This window comes from Hyperoodon ampullatus (assembly GCF_949752795.1).
Source record: "Hyperoodon ampullatus genome assembly, chromosome: 1".
NCBI lineage: Eukaryota > Metazoa > Chordata > Mammalia > Artiodactyla > Ziphiidae > Hyperoodon > Hyperoodon ampullatus.
In genome coordinates this window covers 222,887,271-222,914,001 of record NC_136914.1, presented here as the reverse complement: position 1 = coordinate 222,914,001, position 26,731 = coordinate 222,887,271, and positions in this window count along the sequence as shown.

The following is a 26,731-nucleotide window of genomic DNA, read 5'->3' as shown; positions in this document are numbered from 1 at the left end:
CAAAAAGGCTCTTATCAGGACCACCAGTGACCTCCATGCTGCTAAACCAGTTCTCAGTTTCCATTTACTTGACCTATTAGAAGCATTTCCTCCTCTGTGATACATTTTCCTTGTATGGCTTTCAGGATACCACTCTCTCTTAGTTTCCCTCCCGTACTGATTGCTTCTTCTTAGTCTTTTGCTGGTTCTTCTCCCCACTTAATGTTGGAGTGCCCAGAGCTCAGTCCTTGGTCTTCTCTGTGTCCACACTCACTCTCTCAGTTATCTCACCCAGTCCCATGACTTTAAATAAAATTTATATGCTGACAATCTCAAAAATATGCATGTTTCTAGTCGAGCAGTAGCTCCTAAACTCAGAGCTTACCTGTCCAATGGCCTACTCAGCAGACATCTCAAACTCAGCATGTCCAAAACTGAACTTCTGATCTTCCCTCCCAAATCTGCATCATCCCCAGTCTTACCCAACTCCATTGGTACTGACTCTATCTTTACATATTTCTAGTTAAAACTCCCTGGAGGAAAACCAAATTTCTCTCAAGCCCCAAATTCTTAACTTCAAAATATATCCAATTATGGTTATTACTGAGAAGTTCCAATCAAATAGACTTGTTCAGATAATAAAATATAAAAATATAATTACCCAAAGGCACTGGAGAGCAACCCAGAGCAGACAGATTCTGGAGGGGAGTGAACACCTGGAAGAAGTGAAGGACTCTGGATGAGTTTCCCACTTTTGATGGGTGTTATCCTAGCGAAGGCTCAAATGTACACCCCATGGAGCAGTTAAAAGTCCAGTAGAAAGCCTCTAGTCTTTCTCATTTGAAGAACAAGAAGAGAGAGTTCTAACCACCATATCTGATAGAAAATGAGGGGGAAAATGTTGGAAAGGGGAGAACAATAAAGATGAAGCCCCAAATTCTGGGTGTAAACTTAATCCACATCTCTGGCTGATGCCAAATCACGTATGAAAAGCAGATTCTAGAGGCCCAGCTGATGCGAAAAGAACTGAACTCATATTTAAGCAGCTACACACCTCAGGGCAGACAGTTCACACTCAGAATCCAACCAGGTTAAGTGCCTGCTTTTAAAAATGAGCACTCTTCCAAGGAATATAATGGAACCCAGGGTATCTACAACATAACATTCACAATATGCACGATCCAAAATTACTCAACATACAAAGAAACAGGAAAATGTGACCCATTTTTCAAGAGAAAAGACAATTTTTAAAAGACTACTTTTTTTCTGTATTTAAAAAAATGTTTTGGGACTTCCTTGGTGGCACAGTGGTTAAGAATCTGCCTGCCAATGCAGGGGACGTGGGTTCGAGCCCTGGTCTGGGGAGATCCCACATGCCGTGGAGCAACTAAGCCCGTGCGCCACAACTACTGAGACTGTGCTCTAGAGCCCATGAGCCACAACTACTGAGCCTGTGCATCACAACTACTGAAGCCTGTGTGCCTAGAGCCTGTGCTCCACAACAAGAGAAGCCACCGCAATAAGAAGCCTACGCACTGCAATGAACAATAGCCCCCACTCACTGCAACTAGAGAAAGCCTGCGCACAGCAACGAAGACCCGATGCAGCCAAAAATAAATGAATTTATTTTTTTAAAAAAGTTTGTAATAACATATAGGAAAATATTAGAAATATACATTTCCAGAATCTGATCGCATCTTACCATCTCCATTGTCATTGCCCTGTTAAAATGGCAGGTGGGGAACACTGCACTAACTTCCAAATGGATCTTCTGCTGTTTTCATCTTTGCCCTCCCAGAGCCTACTCCCAACACAGCACCAGAGAAACCCTCTCAAAATATAAGTCAGATCGTAACAGTCATCTGCTCAAAACCCTCCAATGGCCACCATCTTACTCAGAGTAAAAGCTGAAGCCCTTACAATGGCAACTACAACTGTCTTGGTTCATTCCGGCTGCTATAATAGAATGTCATACACTTGGTGGCTTATAAACAACAGAAATTTATTTCTCACATTTCTGGAGGCTTGGAAGTCCAAGATCAAGGTGCTATAGCAGATCCTGTGATGGCCCACTTCCTGGTTCCTAGATGGTCGTCTTCTCACTCTGTCCTCACGTGGTGAAAGGGGTGCAGCAGCTCTCTAGGGTCTCTCTTATAAGGGCACTAATCCCATTCATGAGGGCTCCACCCTCATGACCTAATCACCTTCTAAAGGGTCCACTTTCTAATAACATCACATTAGGGTTCAGGACCTCAACATATGAATTTGGGGAGTGGGGACACACACACTCAGTCTTTAGCAACAACCTTAAGTATTCTGGCTGCCTGTCCCTCTTTAACCTCTTCTGTTATATCTCTCCCCTTCACTCACTCTGTGCCAGTCACATCAGCCCCCTTGCTGTCCCTCAAACACTCCAGGCAGGCTCCCACCTTAGAGCCTAGTATTCCTTCTGCCTGGACACTCTTCCCCCAGATGCCTACTTGGTGAACTCTCTCCTCCTTCAAGTCTTTGCTCAAATTTCACCTTTTCACTTTCCCTGGCACCCCTACCAAATATTGCAACCTGCTCCCACCTCCACACCCACTACCTTGGACCCCCCTCAGCCTCCTCTAATTCATTTTTCCATAGGACTTATCACCTCCTGACATACTATATAATTTTTCTCTTGTTATGTTAATTATTTATTGCTGGTCTTCCCAGCTACAAGGACAGGAATCTGTCTGTTTTGTTCACTGGTATTTCCCCAGTGCCCAGCACAGTACCTGGTTCACAGCAAGCACTCAATAACTAGTGAAATGGATGAATACATTAAATAGTGCCAGACAAAACCATGTAATTGTGAGGGCTGATACTACCAAAATCATGGTCAGGCTAAGTACATGCACCTGACTTTCTTACCTTGCAAGGTTCCATTGAAGTGAAAAAGAGGAGGGTTTTTTTTTTAAAGATTTTAAAAAGCAGTCTTGAAAAACAAGAGAGGGAGTCTGCAGCCAAGCAGAGAGTTTAAGGAAACTCTGAAAGATAAACTGCAGGTGGGACTAGGCTGACGGTTACACAAAGCAGGTTGTCAACAGACACGTCTCCAGCACCCTCCGGGATCAGGCACTGTCTTAAGTACTGGGCAGTCAGTGAATGTCCAGCTCTCAGGGAGTGGGGGTAAGGCAGGCAGAAAATGACCACGACACAAACAAATATGGTTGTATAGAGATAAGGGCTGTAAAGAGAATAACACCTGGTAATTTGATGGAATACTTAAGAGGTTGGATCCCAGTAACAAGGAAAAAATGAGGAGGAAATGAGATGTGCAAGGTAGACAAGGGCTGCATCCTATCTGAATCCCCGTAAGAAGGTTGGATTGTATCCTAGTTGCAATGGAAACCCATTGGATGGATAAAAGCAGAGAAGTGACATGCTTAGATATAGATTTTTTAAAAGATCTCTCTGGTTTCTGAGTGAAGGATGATTTGTGGGGGCAGAAGGCAAGAGTGAGGCAGGGAGATGAGTTAAGAGGCAGTTACAGTAATCCAGGCAAAGGGAGACAGCGGCTAAGACAGTGAAGATGTGAGAAGTACTTTGAATTTTGAATACGTGTGGAGGTACCACCAACAGGAATTGCTGTATGTTGGATGCCACGCGTGGGGTAAAGAGAGGAACTAGTGGTGAATACTGTTTGGGGTCTGACCCACCAATGGATGGTGATACAATTTACTTAAATACAAAACACTTGGGTGGGCTCAAACACACATACCAACTGGCCTGACAGAATGTGTAGGTGCTCTCCACAACAGTTCTTTCCAGACTGTAATAGATGAGGTTTATAAACTGGCAAGTCTCTCTGCCAGTAAGAACCACTGATGTAAAGCAAGCTATTCTAGAATCTACAGTTAGCTAGGAAGGAAAATCACAGGCCAATATCCTTCATGAGCATAGGTGCAAAAGACCTAAACAAATATGAGTAAATCAAATTCAACGATAAATTCCAGCTTCTGGTTCTACACATCAAGAGCTTGGAAGTGGCCACTCCATCCCAACAACAAGTAAAAAGCTGAATAGAATGAAAACACAACTCTCCTGGGATCCATAAGAGAGGGGAGAACCCAGGGCAAACCTCTGCCCCCAAGATTGGAGACACAGACAGGTAAGTACAGTGGGTCATGACTTACCAGAGCAGAGACTCAGAGCAGAAAGCATGGAGGGAACCAGTGCTGGGGTAGGAAAACCTGCACCATAATTGACAAATTGCTGGAGGCTCCATGTGGACAAGTCTGAAGTTGAAAACTCCAGGGGGACCCAGTCCCAAAATATTGTCAGATTTACTTCCAGGAGCTCTACCACATTCCCAAAGTAAATATCAGAGGGAAAAAAAATCCCCTCAGGATTCCAGCAGAGGAAGGGAAAAAGGAACCACGCTGACAAATGCCAGAGCACTCTGTCCATCCCTGTCCTCGGGGAAAACTGGTTAACAAGAGCTTAACCTGCTGGGGTTTCATCAGAGCCTAACTGAATTGGGGAAGGGAAATTCCCAACTCCACTCCAGCCATCCTGTCCCACCTAAGGGAGGGGGAAAAAACTGAGAAGCACACAGCACAGAGGCACAGGCTCACTAGAACCTGAGACCTAATCATAGGACAGTGGAACACATCCCCTCCCCCACCTCACCACCATATTACTAAAGGCCTATTTACAGCAATTCCTTTTACCCAGTACATCATGTCCAATTAAAAAGTATATGGCTCCCCTGGTGGCGCAGTGGTTGAGAGTCTGCCTGCCGATGCAGGGGACACGGGTTCATGCCCCGGTCCGGGAAGATCCCACATGCCGCGGAGCAGCTAGGCCCATGAGCCATGGCCGCTGAGCCTGCGCGTCCAGAGCCTGTGCTCCGCAACGGGAGAGGCCACAACAGTGAGAGGCCCACGTACCGCAAAAAAAAAAAAAAAAAAAAAAAACAATAAGGCATACTAAAAGGCAAAAAACTCAATTTGAAGAGAGAGAGCAAACATCAGAACAGGACATGGCAGGGATGTTGGAATTATCAGACTGGGAATTGAAAGCTACTCTGATTAATATGCTAAGGGTTCTAATGCATAAAGTAGAGGACATGCAAGAACAGATGGGCAGTGTAAGCAGAGAGATGGAAATCCTAAGAAAGAACCAAAAAGAAATGCTACAGATTAAAACCACTGTAACAAAAGTGAAGAATGCCTTAGATGAGCTTATTTGTAGACTGGACACAGCAGAGGAAAGCATCTCTGAGCTAGAAGATATATCAGTAGAAACCTCAAAACTGAAAAGCAAAGAGAAGACAGTATCAACAACAGCTGGACAACTACAAAAGGTGTCACATATGTGTAATGGGAACACCAGAAGAAGAAAGGAAGGAACAGAAGAAACATTTGAAACAATAATGACTGAATTTCCCCCAAATAAATATCAGGCCCTAAACCACAGATCCAAGAAGCTTAGGGAACACCAAGCAGGGAAAATGCCCCAAAACCTACACTTAATCATCTCATCTTCACACTACAGAAAAGCCAATGTAAAGAAAACATCCTGCAAGAAACCAGAGGCGGGGTGGGGGGGAAACCTTACCTGTAGAGACACAAAGATAAGAATTACATCCAACTTCTCCTCAGAAACCATGCAAGCAAGAAGAGAGTGGAGTAAAATATTTAAAGTCTTGAGAGAAAAAGACCACCAACCTATTTGGGTTGGCCAAAAAGTTCCTTCAGTTTTTAAGTAAAACTAAAAGACACATTTTTTATTTTCACCAAGAACTTTATTGAACAACATATTCACCCTTTTGTTCCACTACCTTCTGCCATTTTTCAGGCAACTTCATAATTCCATCTTCTCCAAAGTTTTTATCTTTTTGAGCAAAGAACTGTTCCAAGTGCCTTTTACAGTCTTCCAGGGAATTGAAATTTTTTCCATGAAAAGAATTTTGTAAAGACCAAAATAAATGGAAATCCAAAGGTGCAATGTCTGGTGAATACAGCAGAAGAATTGAACTTCCCAGCCAAGCTGTAAAAGTTTTTGCCTGGTCATCAAAGAAACGTGCAGTCTTGTGTTATCCTGATGGAAGATTATGCATTTTCTGTTCACTAATTCTAGACGCTTTTCATCAAGTGCTGCTTTTAGGGAACAGTTCCTGTTGGAATTAATTGTTTGGTTTTCTGGAAGGAGCTCATAATAGAGGACTCCCTTCCAATCCCACCGTATACACAACATCACCTTCTTTGGATGAAGACCAGCCTTTGGTGTGGTTGGTGTGGTTCCTTTCTCTTGCCCCACGATCTCTTCCATTCCACATTACTGTACAGTATCCACTTTTCATCACCTGTCACAATTTGTTTTAAAAACGGAATGTTTTTGTTACGTTTAAGTAGCGAATCACATGCAAAAATATGGTCAAGAAGTTTTTTTTTCGCTTAACTTATGTGGAACCCAAACATCAAAGCAATTAACATAAGCAAGCTTGTGTAAATGATTTTCAGTGCTTGGTTTGGATATTTTGAGTATGTCGGCTCTCTCCCGCGTGGTATAACGTTGATTGTTCTCAATTAATGTCTCGATTTGATCGCTATCAACTTCAACTGTTCTACCCAACCGTGGAGCATTGTGCAGCAAGAAATATCTAGCACGAAACTTTGCAAACCACTTTTGATGCATTCGATCAGTAACAGCACCTTCTCCATACACTGCACAAAGCTTTTTTTGGGTTTCAGTTGTTTTTACCTTTCTTGTAATAATAAAGCATACTATGCCAAAAATGTTGCTTTTTTCTTCCAACTTCAATATTAAAATGGCTACAAAAAAATTCACCAATTTTGATAAGTTTTTTAAAATACACGCTGATATGACAGCTGTCACAATACAATGTAACAAAATTGTTTCGAATTAAGCTAAAGACAACTAAGTGCTAACTAGAGCCATCTTATGGAAAAAAACGACCAAACTTTTTGGCCAACCCAAGTAAAATTCTGTGCCCTGTGAGATTATCCCTCAAATGTGAAGAAGAAATAAAGACTCCAGATAAACAAAAGTCAAGGGAATTTGTTACAGTAGTCCTGCCTTGCAAAAGCTGTTAAAAGTATTTCTTTAGAGAAAAGAAAAAGTATATAGGTCGGAAACTTGGATCTACATAAGGAAAGGAAGAGCAGCAAAGAAGGAATAAGTGAAGGTTAAATAAAAACTTTTATTTTTCTTATTCTTAATTGATCCAGCAAATAATAGTTTGTTCAAAATAATAGCACAATGTATTCAATTATGTATGCTTATGTATGTATAATCATATATATAATGTATGTTTACATACAAGTGAAATGAATGACAGCAGCAATACAAGGGCTAGGAAAGAGAAATTAGGGTTATTTTGTTATTATAAGGTACTCGCACAACCTGTGAAGCGATATAGTGTTATTTGAAAGTGGATTGGATTATGTGTAAGTATATACTGCAAACTCTAGGGCAACCACTAAAAAATGTGGGGAAAAAAAGGATAACTGATATACTAAGAAAGCAGAAAAAAACGGAAATTTATTAAAATGCTCAATTAAGACAACAAAAGGCAGAACAAGAGTGGAAGACAAACACAGGAACAAAGAATATATATATATAATGGAACACTACTCAGCCATAAAAAAATAAAGAAATTTTGCCGTTTGCAACAACATAGGTGGACTTAACGGGAATTATGCTAAGTGAAATAAGTCAGACATAGAAAGATAAATTCTGTGTGATATCACTTATATGTGGAATCTAAACAAGACAACAGATGAGTGAATCTATGAAGAAAGAAGCAGACTCATGGACATAGAGAACAAACCAGTGGTTACCACTAGGGAGGCGGGGCAACATAGGGTGGAAGAGTAGTAAGCACAAAATATTGGGTGTAAGACAGGCTCCAGGATGTATTGTACAACACAGGGAACAGAGCCAACATTTTGTACTAACTAAATGGAAAGTAACCTTTAAAAATTTTAGAAAAAAATGTTTTTAATTTTTTAAATAAAATAAAATGCTTGAAAAATAAATAAATAAATAAATAAATAAATAAAATAAAATGCTTGAGTGCTCAGGAAAAACAAAGGTGAAAAGTCACAAAAAATAGGAACAGAGAATAAGGGCAAGCAATGGAAACTGTTAGAAATCATTCATGTTTAATGGTAGATATGAATCCAGCTGTATCAAATTCAACGATCGACTAAAAGGGTAATACATCATGATTAAGTAGCATTTATTCTAAGAATGCAAAGTTGTTTAACATTCTAAATTCAATCAAAATAATGCGCCACATTATCAAATTATATAATCATCTCAATAGATTCAGAAAAAGCATTTAATAAAATGCAATATCCATTCATAACATAAATAATATTAGGAAACTTCTTTAAACTGAGAAAGAGTGCCCCCCAAAAGAACTACACCAAACATCATAATTTAACAGTGAAATATTGAAATCTTTCCCCCCTTAAGACTAGGAATGAGACAAGATTGCCCACTCTTACTTTTAATAATTATTTTTTTTTATATCTTTATTGGAGTATAATTGCTTTACAATGGTGAATCAGCTATAGGTTTATACTTTTTTTTCAACATTGTACTAGAAGTCTTCACCAGTGCAATAAGGCAAGGAAAAAAGTTTAAGGATAGAGAAAGAAAATATAAAACTTCCATTATTCATAGACATGTTCAAATCTTAGAAATGTAAACGATGATACAACTAAGTGAATTTAAGGCCACTGGATATAAGGTCAAGATACAGGAATCAGTGGTAACAGCAACAAACACATAGTAAATTAAATTCAAAAGTGATATCATTTACAACAGCATCAGAAAACAGAATATCCAGGAATAAGTTTAACAAAAAGATGTTACAAAACCTATACATACAACAAAAGGCAAACAGTATCAGTGGAAATGAAAGAAGACTTGGAGGGAGAGAGGGAGACCACGTTCATGAATTTGAAGAGTCAATATTATAAAGATGTAAAATCTTCCCAAATTGAGTTACAGACTCAATGCAATCCCAATAAAAATTCAGAGAATGTTGTAAATGTGTATACAAACTGACAAGTTGATTCTAAAATTTATGAGGAAATGATAAAAGTCAAGTATAACCAAGACAATCTTGAAGAAGAGCAAAGGCAGAAGATTGCACTCCCAGGTATCAAGATTTATTGCCAAGCTGCAGCACTGAAGGCAGTGTGGTATTGGCAAATAGAGCAGTGGAGCCGAACACAGGATCCAGAAAGGGATACACACATGTACAATCACTATACTTTTGACAGAGGAGACACATCAGTGTAACAGAAGAAGATGATCTTTTCAATGGATGAAGCTGAGTCGATTGGATATCCATGTGGGGAAAGCGAATCATAACCACCACCTCACATCATTAGCAAAATCAATTTCAGGTTAATTGAAGATCAACTTGTGAAAAGGCAGGCAAAAACGCTTTTAGAAAAAAATAGGAGAATATCTTCATGGCCATGCAGTAGGCAGAGATTTCTTAAACATAACATTGAGCACTAACCTTGAAGGAAAAAAATTTTTAATTTAAAAATTAAGTTAGACCACTAAAAATTAAGAACCTCTGGTCAGGGCTTCCCTGGTGGTGCAGTGGTTGAGAGTCCACCTGCCGATGCAGGGGACATGGGTTCGTGCCCCAGTCCGGGAAGATCCCACATGCCGCGGAGCGGCTGGGCCCGTGAGCCATGGCCACTGAGCCTGCACGTCCCGAGCCTGTGCTCCGCAACGGGAGAGGCCACAACAGTGAGGGGCCCGCGTAATGCAAAAAAACAAAACAAAACAAAAAAAACAAAACCTTTGGCTCACATTTTCTTCTCTCGCGTTGCAGTTTTGATCTGTTTCTTGAGTATGCCTTTCTCACAGGTGTCTGTAGAGCTGTTATTCTGCTCTCCTTTTTAAATAATGATAATTTTGGAATAATTTTGGAATTTTGGCCATGATACTTTTCCATTACTCATTTTTTATGGGAAATTAGTTCTCCTGATCTTTTAGAATGAGGAAGGGTCCAAAAAAAGCTTTCCTAACTTCACAGAGCTCCCTCTTCTGTTGTTTGTCTGTGGTGCCCAAATTATTGTGGCTTGTTTTCTGGGCTTTCCTGCCTCTGTTCCTCTGCTCCCTTTTGACCTGGATTTTTCTTTCCCCCCCTTTCTCTTGTCCATATCCTGCTCAATTTTCATTATATTCCCAGCATTTTCTCCCTCATGAGGGACCCCTTTAGTTCATTCCACAGCCCCTTGCAGTTGACTCTTACTGAGAGAGGGCAGAACCACCACCCCCAGTCCAGCTGCTACTGCCTGCTTTCCCCTCCTTCTTTCCCATGAGTCCCTCCTGGTATTTGGGGTCTCCTGTACTGAGATTCATTCAATGCCACTCCATCTCCTCCTCCACTTCCCTCCTGCACAGACACTGATAACATGCAAGTCTTATGGCTCTCGGTGTTTCTCCCACCCACCTGTATTTTGGGGTGAATAGAGACAATCTGGTGTTACTTAGTTGTGTCATAAATATCCATGGGTTTGGGATTTTGCTATATCGTTTCTCTCACTATGTTTACATAGATTTAGGGAGATTGAAAAATCCATGCTGTATTCATGAATCCATACTAATAAAAATGAAGGATTGAATAAATAAATGGAGGAGAATAGACAAAGTCCCTGTGCAGAAAAATTCCAGACAATGTATGTAGATGTTCCACTTTGAATGATGTAGAGCCTGACTCCCACTAGTGAAGTGTGGGCTGCCCATGGTGACTTCTTTACAAAGAGGACAGCAAGGGAGGTGGGAAAGTCACTTTACAGCAGAGAAACCTGATGACACAACCACAACCAGGTGCTCAAGGTGAACATCGACAGTGATAAGTCATATTGATGGTCTGTACCCTCGATATGATGTAATCATCATGGCACTTTACATCTGTGATCTTCCTCCCCAAAGCCCATAACCCCAATCTAATCATGAGAAAAACATCAGACAAATTCCAGTAGAGAGGCACCCTACAAAATACCTGACCAGTCCTCCTCGAAGCTGTCAAGATCATCAAAACAAGGAAAGTCTGAGAAACTGTCACAGCCAAGAGGAACCTGAAGAGGCAAATAACTAAATGTATTGTGGTTCCAGGAATCAAAAAAAGGACATTACATTAAAACTTAGGAAATCTGAATAAAGGATGGACTTTAGTTAATAATGACATAGCAATATCGGTTCATTAATAGAGACAAATATACCATTCTAATGTACAAGGTTGATAATAGCAGACACTGAGTGTGGGATATATAAGAACTCTCTGTACTATCTTCAAGATTGTTCTGTAAATCTAAAACTACTCTAAAATAGAAAGGTTTTTTTTAATCCAGGGGCAGAGGAGGGATTCAAAGGTAAAAGCGAGGCATTGCTCAAATATGAAGAAAAGTAAAGTGTGACATTATTTTAATGAATTGATGGAATGCAGAATCCATTTGGATATTCCCTTTTGAGTGGTCCAGGAAAAAGGACATTGGAACCATTGAGAAGGAAATGCAGTCATAGTATAAGTTCTTTTCTGAAAAATATTTGCATAATCATGCTAATGTAAATGCTTGTTACTGACTTTAATTCTATAGAGTTTATTCATAGATAGACAGAATAAAATGTTGGCATTCCCTGCAGAACCAAAGTAAATATACAACTTGGAGAAGTTAGAAAGTGGAAGAGGAGAGGTGAGGGGTAGGGAAATGGAGCAATAACAGTCCCACCTTACAAAAGGGAAAGGAGAGAGCACTGTTTCTATGTGATGGAACAAGAAATAAAGAATTATGTCATTTTTTAAATATTTTAACAGCTTTCTTGAGGTGTAATTTACATACCATAAAATTCACTCCTTCAGTGTACAATTCAATGCTTATTAAAAAATTCATGGGGCTGTGCAACATTTCTGTTGCCTCAGGAAGAGACTTTGCGCCCATTTGCAATTACTCCCTCTTCCCACCTACAGCTCCTGGCAACCACTAACATTCCTGTCTGTATAGATTTGCCCTTTCTGGACATTTTGCACATATGGAATCATACAATATGTGGTCTTTTGTGTCTGGCTTCTTTCACATAGCTTAACGTTTTTAAAGTTCATCCATGTTGTAGCATGTGCCAGTACTTCATTCCTTTTTATTGGTGAATAGTATTTTTGTATGGCTATAGCACATCTTATTTATCCATTCATACATTGGTCTACATTTGGGTTGTTTCCATCATTTGGCTATTATGAATAGTGCTGCTATGGACATTCTCATGCAAGTCTTTGTGTGGACATACGTGTTTGTTTCTCTTGGGTAAATACCTAGGCGTGAATCATTACTAGGACACATGGTAAATTTATGTTTAACTTTTTAAGAAACTGCCAAACTGTAGATAATTAAGTATAGGTACAAACTATAGAAAAGTAAATGATTATAATTAAATGGGAAGGGGAACGTGGGAATATAAAGTTAATAAATGATGATTTAATGGTTTAAGTGATTACCTCCGAGGAGCAGGATTGGGAGGGGAACAGTGGGGCAGGAGACCCATTATAAGTCCCTTCGTACAACTTTCTTTTGTAACCATACACAAGTGTTACTTTGATTTGAATTTTTTTTAATAAAAAATAAGCGACTTGGCCCAAGAGGGAGGTCATGGGAACTATACAAAAGCAAGATGATGGGTTGGTTGCTCATGGAGGAAATTAAAAGGGGGCAAATTCTAGTGATCTTTAGGGGGATATTTGAAAAAAACTGGGAAATGCAGAGTGTCAGTCCATGCCAATTATGTTGGAAGCACACACAGCCATTATATTTGCTTACAGTCAGTAGGTATTGCCAACACCGAGAAACCTTTCAGCTGAAGATTCAACTTTCTAATGGCCTGGGTTAATGAGACTTCTCCACAATGAGACAAATCCTCTGGTATGGTACCATGTGGAATGAGACTTTTCAGTAGACTTCCTTTGTTATTGTTGTTTTTTCATCACAGTATCGGCGTATTTCAACCCAGGCTTGTATATTCAAGTAAAGTGGCTTAGATAGGGGGTTTATTTTTCTCAAATCCCAAAGAGTGTAGGGAAACAGCCCTAGCAGTTTCTAGGGCTGACCAGCGGCTCTACTGCATTGGTGCTCTGGAACCACGCCCTGGAGACTTTCCTGGCCTGACCCAGAGGGTCTTAAGGTGGCTGCAGCAGCTCTGGGCTTCACGTCCTCACACGATAACATTCAAAAGCAAGAAGAGAGGGGTGAAGGGTTCTCCCCACATGTCTCTCTCTCTCTCTCTTTCCCTCCCCCCTTATCAGAAGGAAAGTCTCATCCAGAAGCTTCCAGGACACTTCCCTTTATCTCTCATTAGCTAGGATGGGCCACATACTCATGCCTGAGCTGCAAGGGAGGCCAGGCTCACCTGATGGGTGGATATATTAACATGCTAGGGCTGCCATAACAAAGTGTCACAACCTGGGCGGCTTAAGCAACAGAAATTTATTTTCTCACAGTTCTGGGAGCTGGAAAGCCAAGATTAAGGTGCCAGCAGGATTGGTTTCTGATGAGGAATCTCCCAGGCTCACAGACGGTCACCTCCTCTCAGTGTCTTCACGCAGCCTTTTCTGTGTGTGTGCACATTCCTGGTGTCTCTTCCTCTTCTTATAAGGTCACCAATCATACTGGATTAGGGCCCACCCTTTTAACCTTATTTAACCTTAATTACTTGCTTAAAGGCCCCATCTGCAAATATAATAATATTGGGGGTTAGGACTTGAACATATGAATTTGTAGGGACACAGTTCAGTCCCTAACCATAGACAACTAGGATCACCTGCCCACAATCACCAGATGATTCTGACTACTCTTCCTCTCTGAAATATCCAGAACTTGTGCTGTTCTTTATTTTAATTTTATAACAATAAAGATCTTAGTACAACATTTCCTAGAGAACCAAGGGTAAGCAGTGCTTCCGGCTTTCACCACCAGAGCTATGAACTCTTCCCACTGTCTTCTCTATCCCAGAAAACACCCTCTGCCTATCACTTAAGATTGCTTATAAGGGTCTTTTAAGCAAGACAACATTCAGAGTGCACTTAAATGCCATCCATTACCATCAAATGGTGACATTTTCTTCATTTGTAATTCAGAAAAAGAGAGCACATTTCTAAATACAGCAGAGAGACACTCATATCAAAGATATTGGACCAAAACAATTGTTGTCCCTTGTATTTCAAGTTTGGAGAACAGAGCTAGTAAAAGATTAAAGAGAAGGCCCAGGAGCCGTAGGAACAAGTTTGAGCAATCACTTGTCACTTGAGGTTAGAACATAAGTTATTTTAACAAGATATTACTCGCAGAATTTCCACCATAAATCTTTTATTAAGTCCAAGAATCTCAGTCAAGACATTTCCCATGCAGGATTGTCAGAAATAATCTTCGTTCATCGCTTCCTTTAAAACCTGAGGTTGAGAGACACTAAGTGCTAAACCGACTGACCTTCACATAAACCTAATATTATTATTGATTTTCTTCTACTCAAAGAGGCGAAATATATTTTTTGGAAGCAACCATTAGCGAGCCTCTTTAGATAAGCCTGGAAAAAGCCAATGAGTATTTATTTTGCACTCCTATTTGCTCAGAGAGGAAGCCCCTGGTTGGGTATAATAAGCCTCAACACATTTTGATTGTTCTGCATCACCCCTGGGCACAATAAAGAAAGAGCAGCAGAGGCAGCCTAGTCAGAGGGTGAAAAATGCTGTAGAATCCCAGCAACCTTAGAAGGCCATGCTGACCTTCCTAATTAGGCAGGATTTCTTATTCTTAGAGTTTTCAGGAAAGATGTCCTCACTCCCCTTGGTAGCCCTGCTCTGGCATGTCATCCAACATTTCCACCTCCCAGCATCAAATAAGCTGGTTGCATCCACTGCAGATGTCTAGATTCTTTTTTTGTTTTTTTGTGTGTGCATGTGGATGTCCAGTTGCTCCAGCACCATTTGTTGAAAAGACTATCTTTTCTCCATTGTTTGCCTTTGCTCCTTTGTCAAAGACCAGTTGACTCTATTTATGTGGGTCTATTTCTCTGTTTCTTCCTCTATTCTGTTGATCTAGTTGTCTATTGTTTCTCCAGAACCACACTGTTTATAGCTTTACAATAAGCCTTGAAGTCAGGTAGTGTCTTCTGACTTTTTTCTTCTCCTTCAATGTTGCGTTGGCTACTCTGGGTCTTTTGTCTCTCCATATAAACTTTACAATTAGTTTGTTGCCATCCACAAAATAACTTGCTGGGATTTTGACATCCATTGCAAGAGGTTTTTTCCTTTTACTTGCATCCTTTAACATGTTTTTAAAAAGGCACTTTTGGGACTTCCCTGATGGTCCAGTGGGTAAGACTCCGTGCTCCCAATACAGGGGGCCAGGGTTCAATCACTGGGCAGGGAACTAGATCCCACGTGCATGCCGCAACTAAGAGTTCACATGCCCCAACTAGGAAGCCTGCATGCCACAACTAAGAAGTCCACATGCTGCAACTAAAAAGATCCCGCGTGCCGCAACTAAAGATCCTGCATACTGCAACAAAGACCTGAGTGCTGTAAATAAGACCCGGCGCAGCCAAAATAAATAAATAAATAAATACTTTAAAATATAAAAAATAAAAAAATAAAAAGGCACTTTTGAAGAAAGTGCCAGACTCTTCCCATGTCTTACCAAAGCAAGAACTTTTATTGGCCTCGATTTGGTTCAACAAGCCTGGGGCCGAAGTTGAGTCTCCAGAGGCCATTGTGTGGCTGTCAGCTTCTCTCTGACAGAACTGGGCTCATGGTTTACCATTGGTCAACTGCCACATCTTATACATTAAGATCACTCTCCTGGAATTTAAGACTAATTAAAATAAAAATCCATCAGTTTAGACAATGAGGATGTTTGAAATGGAGCAGAAACAGATACTTAAAGAAATCATATCTGTAATATACACTTGATAAATTTATCCTCTAGGCCTTTGGCTTTAAAAAAAAATACTGCTAAATATGCTGTTAATGTTCTGACACATGACAATTTTTTTAGGTCTTCCCAAACCCTCTAAGTTGGATAATTAAAAAATATACGGTATATTAAGCAAGGCAATTATAAGAGGGGGGAAGATTTTTTAAATAAACTAACAGAGACTGAGTGGGTTATAAGATGCTTATGTTATGCCACATAAAGTGATTTTAAAATACTTTAAAATTTTAGCCATGCAGATACTTACCGTGGACTCAAGCCCAACAAGAACAAAAGTCATTATCATCTGTAATAGTTACGTAAAATACACCCTGTCTTCTGCCTGTTAACACTCACCAATTCTAAAAGCAGATACACATGATTCTTACAGGTCTCTGCAATTCCTGGAACTCAAAAAATATGTAAAAAAAATCCATCGAGAGAAGACTTAAGATTTGCATACTTTCTTACTACATATATGTAACATTACAATAAAGATGGAAAAGAAATGGGAGCTAGTGGTATGCTAGGAAATGTTTAGCAACCAACTCTCTACAGAAAACATTTCCACCCTGATTTCTAGTCTAGTGTTTTACATATTTCTGCACCCAAGTAATCATCACCCTGATCAAGATATAGAATGGATATAACACCGTAGAACAGGGGTCCCCAACCCCAGGGTGATGGACCGGTACCAGTCTGCAGCCTGTTAGGAACCGGGCTGCACAGCAGGAAGTGAGCAGCAGGCAAGTGAGTGAAGCTTCATCTGCTGCTCCCCATCGCTCCCCATTGCTCGCATTACTGCCTGAACCATACCCACCCAGCCATCTGTGGAAAAATTGTCTTCCACAAAACTGGTCCCTGGTGCCAAAAAGGTTGGGCACCGCTGCCCTAGAACACTCTCACATTCTCCTTTACTAGTCACACCACACAAACACACAAGTGTGAACACACACACACACACACACACGATCACTATTTTGACCTCTTCCTTTATAGGTTTGTTCTGCCTGTTCTTAAACATCTTATAAATGGTTACATTGTATGTACTCTTCTGTGTCTGGCTTTTTTTCATTCTTCATTATGTCTGTGAGAGTCATCCATGTTGTTTCCTATAGCAATATTTATTCTTTTTCCTTTCTGTGTAGTAGTCCATTGTATATCTACTCTTGATGAACATTGGGTTGTTTCCAGTTTTAAAATAAAGCTGGTATGAACACTTCTGTACATTCTTTTGGGGGATATGTGCACTTATATCTCTTGGGTATTTACCTAAGACTCTAATTTCTAGGTCATAGAATATATGCTTGCATAGCTTTACTAGATTCTGCCAAACAGTTTTCCAAAGAGACTGGACAAATTAACTCTCCCACTAGCAAAGGATGAGAGTTCTAATTGCTCCACATCCTCACCAACACTTAGTATTAGCAGTCTTATCAGTTTTAGCCATTCTGGAGAATGTACAGTGATGTCTCATTATGATTTAAATTTGCATTTCCTGATGAGTAATGTCAAACAATTTTCACATACTTATTTGCCATTTGAATATCCTGTTAGTGAAGTGCCTGTTCAAGTCTTTTGCCCATTTATTTATTTATTTATTTATTTTGGGCTGCATTGGGTCTTTGTTGCTGCATTGCAGACTTTCTCTAGTTGCAACGAGTAGGGGCTACTCTTCGTTGCGGTGCACGGGCTTCTCATTGCGGTGGCTTGTCTTGTTGCGGAGCACGGGCTCTAGGCACGTGAGCTTCAATAGTTGTGGCACGTGGGCTCAGTAGTTGTGGCTCACAGGCTCTAGAGTGCAGGCTCAGTAGTTGTGGCGCACGGGCTTAGTTACTCCATGGCATGTGGGATCTTCCCGGACCAGGGCTCGAACCTGTGTCCTCTGCATTGGCAGGTGGATTCTTAACCACTGAGCCACCAGGGAAGTCCTTTTGCCCATTTTTGTTAGGTTATCTCTTTCTTATTGACTTGTAGGATCTCTTTATATATTTTGGATACAAGTCCTTTGTTAGTTACATGTGTAGCAGGTATCTTCTTGAGTCTTCAATATGTCTTTTCACTCCCTTAACTCCCTTTACTCCCTAGTATTTTGATGAGCAAAAGTTCTTAATTTTAATGAAGTCAAATTTTGGCAGTCTTCTTTTGTGGATAGTATTTGTGGGAGTGTGTGGATCCTATTTAAGATACCTTTGCCTAAGCCACGATCACGAAGATAGTCTCCTCTGCTTTCCGTTAGATAATACGTTGCTTCTGCTCTCAACTGTCTCCACGTTTTGTCGAATATAAGTCAGACATAAACACTTAAAATTCACAAGTTCTAAAACTATCATAAGTCAGCATTATCAAAGCACAAATGTAACTGTCAGCCTGACAGATTTTGCATTATGGGAACATGTGCCAGGCAGATGCATTTGAATTTGCCTCGCCTTTAACTGGACACAACATATGGGTTCTGAGATTAGGTGTACACACCTAAATTCAGAAAAAGACCAGGGTAGAGCCACAGTCTCCCTCACAGCAACACATGTATTGAAAGTTCAGACCTGTGCACAGGGATAACCCCAGAAGCCTTATTCCAGGGGCAGTCCATGTGACTGGACTGGTAGCCCCACCTGGTTAAAATTGGACTCTTAACACATTTGAATGGACATGATTTTTTTTTTAATTACAGTCCTAAAAAACTTGTCACTAAAGTATTCCAAAAGTAAAATTTGAGTCAAATGTTTCATGTACCTCTGGTGATTCTGATTTGAAAGCCACAGCCCTGATATTTAAATAATTTTATAAAATTCAGAAGAAAGCTGCTGCAATCACCCTTGGAAGCCCCTTGACTGGCCTGGAAACCCCTAGTGATGACAAGGCAGATGATAGACTCCACTCACCACGACCAGTAGAAATCGTGACCCGCCTTCAAATCATAGGGAGATCTGTCCTTCTTCCTTGAGATGATGTACAGAAATTCATAATGTCTATAAAACATGCAGCAGCAATCAATACAGATGTACAGCTGCATCCTCAAGGAGTCTTTAAATATTTATGCCATTGCTTTACTTAAGTTACTCACTGAATTATACTGTATGCGATCCTTATGCATTCAACAAAACGTTGATTAAATATCCCCTACTCTGTTTAGCGTTAGGAAATTACATTCTTTGAGACAGCAAACAGTCAGCAAGCAAACCCACCCCAGCGAAGGCAGGATAAACTGACTGACTTCTCAGTGTCCACACACATGCTGGAGGGGCACAGAGCTGTAGACAGGAAAGGAAGTAAAGTAAGATGTGTCAACCTATTGTGTGCTATTTGTCATTTATTATTCACCCAACCTTATGAGGACGACGCTTTACTCCCAAGGAGATGGAGACTTTGGGGTGTTTGAGTAGCTTGTGCAAGATCACACGCGGTCCCTGTGTGGGGGGAGCTGGGGTCGGGAATCGTGCCCAGGCCTCCCTCATCAAAAATCTTCAATTTGTGCCTGGTGGCCACAGGCTGGGAGAAGGAAGTGAAGCTAGGGCTGCCTGGGACAGCTTGCTTTTTGTCAGATGTTTCGAGGTGGATTTAGGTGGATTTAAGTCTGCATATACCTAGGGAGTCTTTGTTTGTGTGTCGGGATCCATAGATTTCTCTCTTGCTGAGTTTTACAGCTGAGGCCAGTGTTTCTGCTGATAAATGTGCATGGACAAGCTCCTCAATTGCCTTTTCATTCCTGGAGATATTATTTAGTACATTTCTTTGATGGCTGGTGATGCACAAATCGGTTTTAATATCAGTAATGTACCATTTGGAAAACATTCAATTTCTAGGCCCGCCAAAAAAATATCCCTCCATGTCAGGATTTATTGAAGCCAATCCTAGGAGGCTACAGGAGAGTGGAGTTCCTTAAGCAGAAGTGTAAACAGATGGTCTTTGCAAAGTGCTTGCGTTCTTAAGCACCGAATTAGTTTTGGACAGAATGGAGTCACATATGCCAATGCTCGTTGGCCAGCAGAGTGGTGGCAGAGAGGCATCAGAACTCTCATGACATTCTTCACTCCTTTGGGCTTGATTTGGGCCCCAGTGATCGCAGAGAAATGGTTACAAATTGCCAGGTGTCCCCTGGGTTGGATAACGTAGGGAGAGAGCACACAATTGGGAGACAGTAATGAGTAACCCCGAAGGATTTCAACACAGTTGGGACCACTTGATGTTCAACACATCCTTCAAGACCACCTCCTCCCTAATCAGAAATCAGTGAAGCTGTGATTGCCAGCTACTGGCCTCATCCAAAACAGCAGCCCCCAGAGGGAACTCACTGGCTCCGTGTGAGCTGGGTTCAGAAGGCCCTGGTGGCCACTCATTCAAGGCACCCTCCCCCCAGCTCCGAATCAGTCCTTCCCCCACTGGCTCCTTCCCGCTCTCCTCTTTTTGAGGTCTTTTCTCCTCTGTCTCCAATGATTCTCTCAATCCACCATCTTAACACGAACATTCTCACTTGGACCTGCAGCCCCGTCCAGGGCCGCCACGCCTGATCTCCAGTCCCTCTGCGTCTGCTGCTCCTGTCCCCACCTGAAGTACCTGAGACCTGGCTTCCTGCCCCAGCACTCCACTAAAGCCGCTTCCTCAAATAGTGCTGAGATCCCGTAACCAGCCCGGAAGTGGCGCATCTCAGGAGCGCAGTAAAGATGTTGGATAATTAAACTGCGTGACCTTGTGGACAGCTTCTCTTTCTTCAACTGCTCTACCACGCTGAGCGCTGCTGGCCGCCAGCTGCCTACTCACACCTCCCTCCCCAGCTCCCGGGGCCAAGAACCTTGAGCTTCCCCTTCTACTCCTCTGACCATATCTGTGCTTCCCATTCTGCCTCCCCTGCCACCTCCCAGTCCCTGGTCACTTCTCTTCTCAATGCTCTCTTGATGGGAGCCATGGTCCCCAGGCCAGGATTCCCAGGCTCCACCCTCTTTTTAATTTATTTTTAAATGCTTCAGGAGGGCTTATTAGTATTGCTGTGGAGCATGAATACAGGGGTCAAGTCTCGTGGGCACCCACCAAGTACAAGGCCAGCACTCCCCGTTGTAGGTTCCTCATCAACTCAATAAGTGTCTGACTTCTTTCTTTAATCCAAAACAATTTGACAAAATGTTAACACTGAACATAGAGGATGGTAGGCACCAGGGTACTTACTCTAGTCTCTAGAGTTTCTTTATGCTCAAAATACATCACAGTAATAATTTTTTAAAGAAACCAAACTATAACCCAAAAAAAGGGTGGTTATATAAGGCTGAGACACACTGGACTGAACAAAGTTAAACTGAGTTATTTACAGCAATCCTTCTCAGGGCCTCCGGTATTCAAATGTGGGCTATGAATTTCCAAAAGCTGAATGTCGTAGGCAGCAATGCTCCAACTGATTTGGCCACAGAAACCTTCATCCAGATCCTAATACTGATCAGCCTGGACCATTGTTCTGTTTTCTCAAGGCTTTACCAATATCTGGGGATATTGAGATTTTAGCACATTCTTGTCCTCAAGAATCTTAGTCCATGGGGGAGTGGGGGGTGGAGGTGTGGGGGAGATTTACTAACAAATTATGAAAATCCAGAGTCTATCTGAATCCAGTAAACATGTGGCTTACCTGGGAGCAGGATAATTACTTGCCCTCCTTCAAAGCAACACATTTAAAATATTTGTGTAACAGACGCGCAGAAGAAATTCTTTTCCTATTAATAAGACTTAACGGGGCTTCTCTGGTGGTGCAGTGGTTGAGAGTCCGCCTGCCGATGCAGGGGACGCGGGTTCGTGCCCCAGTCTGGGAAGATCCCACATGCCGCGGAGCGGCTGGGCCCGTGAGCCATGGCCGCTGAGCCTGCGCGTCTGGAGCCTGTGCTCCTCAACGGGAGAGGCCACAGCAGTGAGAGGCCCGCGTACCGCAAAAAAAAAAAAAAAAAAGACTAACGTACCTTTTTTATGATTGAAATAAGCAATTTATTGTATGTAATCAACATAATGTTACAGCTTATTTGACACGGCCTTTCCTTCAGCCAAGTTTTGAGACCCCCAGGCTGGAAGGCATCAGTCCCTCACATGTGCTAAGGACAGAGGTGTTCTGCATGGAAATGGCAACAAAGGCTGACCTCAAATGCATTTGGAAGTTCTCACCCAGGCTTTGCTGCCAGCGGAAAGGGCATTTCTCTTTTTGTTCTTTTCTTTTTTAAACATCTTTATTGGAGTACAATTGCTTTACAATGGTGTGTTAGTTTCTGCTGTATAACAAAATGAATCAGCTATACATATACATACATCCCCATATCTCTTCCCTCTTAAATCTCCCTCCCACCCTCCCTATCCCACCCCTCCAGGTGATCACAGAGCACCGAGCTGATCTCCCTGTGCTATGCAGCTGCTTTCCACTAGCTATCTGTTTTACATTTGGTAGTGTATATATGTCCATGCCACTCTCTCACTTTGTCCCAGCTTACCCTTCCCCCTCCCCATGTCCTCAAGTCCATTCTATATGTCTGTGTCTTTATTCCTGTCCTGCCCCTAGGTTCTTCAGAACCATTTTTTTTAAGATTCCATATATATCTGTTAGCATACGGTATTTGTTTTTCTCTTTCTGACTTACTTCACCCTGTATGAAAGATTCTACAAATAATTCAATTTCGTTTCTTTTTATGGCTGAGTAATATTCCATGGTATATATGTGCCACATCTTCTTTATCCATTCATCTGTCGATGGACACTTAGGTTGCTTCCATGTCCTGGCTATTGTAAAGAGTGATGCAATGAACATTGTGGTACATGACTCTTTTTGAGTTATGGTTTTCTCAGGGTACATGCCCAGTAGTGGGATTTCTGGGTCATATGGTAGTTCTATTTTTAGTTTTATAAGGAAGCTCCATACTGTTCTCCATAGTGGCTGTATCAATTTACATTCCCACCAACAGTGCAAGAGGGTTCCATTTTCTCCACACCCTCTCCAACATTTATTGTTTATAGGTTTTTTGATAATGGCCATTGTGACTGGTGTGAGGTGATACCTCATTGTAGTTTTGATTTGCATTTCTCTAATGATTAGTGATGTTGAGCATCCTTTCACGTGTTTGTTGGCAACCTGTATATCTTCTTTGGAGAAATGTCTATTTAGGTCTTCTGCCCATTTTTGGATTGGGTTGTTGTTTTTTTGATATTGAGCTGCATGAGCTGCTTATACATTTTGGAGATTAATCCTTTGTCAGTTGCTTCATTTGCAAATATTTTCTCCCATTCTGAGGGTTGTCTTTTGATCTTGTTTATGGTTTCCTTTGCTGTGCAAAAGCTTTGAAGTTTCATTAGGTCCCATTTGTTTATTTTTGTTTTTATTTCCATTTCTCTAGGAGGTGGGTCCAAAAGGATCTTGCTGTGATTTATGTCATAGAGTGTTCTGCTTATGTTTTCCTCTGAGAGTTTTATAGTGTCTGGGCTTACATTTAGGTCTTTAATCCATTTGGAGTTTTTTTTGTGTATGGTGTTAGGGAGTGTTCTAATCTCATTCTTTTACATGTAGCTGTCCAGTTTTCCCAGAACCACTTATTGAAGAGGCTGTCTTTTCTCCATTGTATATTTTTGCCTCCTTTATCAAAAATAAGGTGACCATATGTGCATGGGTTTATCTCTGGGCTTTCTATCCTGTTCCATTGATCTATATTTCTGTTTTTCTGCCAGTACCATACTGTCTTGATTACTGTAGCTTTGTAGTATAGTCCAAAGTCAGGAAGCCTGATTCCTCCAGCTCCATTTTTCTTTCTCAAGATTGCTTTATCTATTTGGGGTCTTTTGTGTTTCCATACAAATCGTGAAATTTTTTGTTCTAGCTCTGTGAAAAATGCCACTGGTAGTTTGATAGGGATTGCACTGAATCTGTAGATTGCTTTGGGTAGTGTAGTCATGTTCACAATGTTGATTCTTCCAGTGCAAGAACATGGTATGTCTCTCCATCTGTGTGTATCACCTTTAATTTCTTTCATCAGCGTCTTACAGTTTTCTTCATACAGGTCTTTTGTCTCCTTAGGTAGGTTTATTCCTAGGTATTTTATTGTTTTTGTTGCAGTGGTAAATGGGAGTGTTTCCTTAATTTCTCTTTCAGATTTTTCATCATTAGTGTATAGGAATGCAAATGCATTAATTTTGTATCCTGCTACTTTACCAAATTCATTGATTAGCTCTAGTAGTTTTCTGGTAGCATCTTTACGATTCTCTATGTATAATATCATGTCATCTGCAAACAGTGACAGTTTTACTTCTCCTTTTCCAATTTGGATTCCTTTTATTTCCTTTTCTTCTCTGATTGCTGTGGCTAAAACTTGCAAAACTATGTTGAATAAAAGTGGTGAGAGTGGACAGCCTTGTCTCGTTCCTGATCTTAGAGGAAATGCTTTCAGTTTTTCACCATTGGGAACGATGTTGGCTGTGGGTTTGTCATATATGGCCTTTATTATGTTGAGGTAAGTTCCCTCTATGCCCACTTTCTGGAGGGTTTTACCATAAATAGGCATTGAATTTTTTCAGAAGCCTTTTCTGCATCTATTGAGATGATCATATGGTTTTTATCCTTTAGTTTGTTAATATGGTGTATCACATTGATTGATTTGCCTACATTGAAGAATCTTTGCATTCCTGGGATAAACCCCACTTGATCACGATGTATGATCCTTTTAATGTGCTATTGGATTCTGTTTGCTAGTATTTTGTTGAGGATTTTTGCATCTATGTTCATCAGTGATGTTGGCCTGTAGTTTTCTTTCTTTGTGACATCTTTGTCTGGTTTTGGTATCAGGGTGATGGTGGCCTCATAGAATGAGTTTGGGAGTGTTCCTCCCTCTGCTATATTTTGGAAGAGTTTGAGAAGGATAGGTGTTAGGTCTTCTCTAAATGTTTGATAGAATTCGCCTGTGAAGCCATCTGGTCCTGGGCTTTTGTTTGTTGGAAGATTTTTAATCACAGTTTCAATTTCAGTGCTTGTGATTGGTCTGTTTATATTTTCTATTTCTTCCTGGTTCAGTCTCAGAAGGTTGTGCTTTTCTAAGAATTTGTCCATTTCTCCCAGGTTGTCCATTTTATTGGCATAGAGTTGCTTGTAGTAATCTCTCATGATCCTTGTATTTCTGCAGTGTCAGTTGTTACTTCTCCTTTTTCATTTCTAATTCTGTTGATTTGAGTCTTCTCCCTTTTTTTCTTGATGAGTCTGGCTAATGGTTTATCAGTTTTGTTTATCTTCTGAAAGAACCAGCTTTTAGTTTTATTGATCTTTGCTATTGTTTCCTTCATTTCTTTTTCATTTATTTTTGATCTGATCTTTATGATTTCTTCCCTTCTGCTAACTTCAGGATTTTTTGTTCTTCTTTCTCTTATTGCTTTAGCTGTAAGGTTAGGTTGTTTATTTGAGACGTTTCTTGTTTCTTGAGGTAGGATTGTATTGCTATAAATTTCCCTCTTAGAACTGCTTTTGCTGCATCCCATAGGTTTTGGGTCGTCGTGTTTTCATTGTCATTTGTTTCTAGGTATTTTTTGATTTCCTCTTTGATTTCTTCAGTGATCTCTTGGTTATTTAATAGCATATTGTTTAGCCTCCATGTGTTTGTATTTTTTACAATTTTTTTCCTGTAATTGATATCTAGTCTCATAGTGTTGTGGTTGGAAAAGATACTTGATACTATTTCAATTATCTTAAATTTACCAAGACTTGATTTGTGACCTAAGATATGATCTATCCTGGAGAATGTTCCATGAGCACTTGAGAAGAAAGTGTATTCTGTGGTGTTTGGATGGAATGTCCTGTAAATATCAGTTAAATCCATCTTGTTTAATGTGTCATTTAAAGCTTGTGTTTCCTTATTTATTTTCATTCTGGATGATCTGTCCATTGGTGAAAGTGGGGTGTTAAATTCCCTACTATTATTGTGTTACTGTCAATTTCTCCTCTTATGGCTGTTAGCATTTGCCTTATGTATTGAGGTGCTCCTATATTGGGTGCATAAATATTTACAATTGTTATATCTTCTTCTTAGACTGATCCCTTGATCATTGTGTAGTGTCCTTCTTTGTCTCTTGTAATAGTCTTTTTTTTAAAGTCTATTTTGTCTGATATGAGAATTGCTACTCCAGCTCTCTTTTGATTTCCATTTGCCTGGACTACGTTTTTCCATCCCCTCACTTTCAGTCTGTATGTGTCCCTAGGTCTGAAGTGGTCTCTTGTAGACAGCATATATACAGGTCTCCTTTTTGTATCCATTCAGCCAGTCTATGTCTTTTGGTTGGAGCATTTAATTCATTTAAATTTAAGGTAATTATCGATACGTATGTTCCTATTACCATTTTCTTAATTGTTTTGAGTTTGTTATTGTAGGTCTTTTCCTTCTCTTGTATTTCCTGCCTGGAGAAATTCCTTTAGCATTTGTTGTAAAGCTGGTTTGATGGTGCTGAATTCTCTTAGCTTTTGTTTGTCTGTAAAGCTTTTGATTTCTCTGTCAAATCTGAATGAGATCCTTGCTGGGTACAGTAATCTTGGTTGTAGGTTTTTCCCTTTCATCACTTTAAATATGTCCTTCCACTCCCTTCTGGCTTGCAGAGTTTCTGCTGAAAGATCAGCTGTTAACCTTATGGGGATTCCCTTGTATGTTATTTGTTGCTTTTCCCTTGCTGCTTTCAATATTTTTTTCTTTGTATTTAATTTTTGATAGTTTGATTAATATGTGTCTTGGTGTGTTTCTCCTTGGATTTATCCTATATGGGACTCTCTGTGCTTCCTG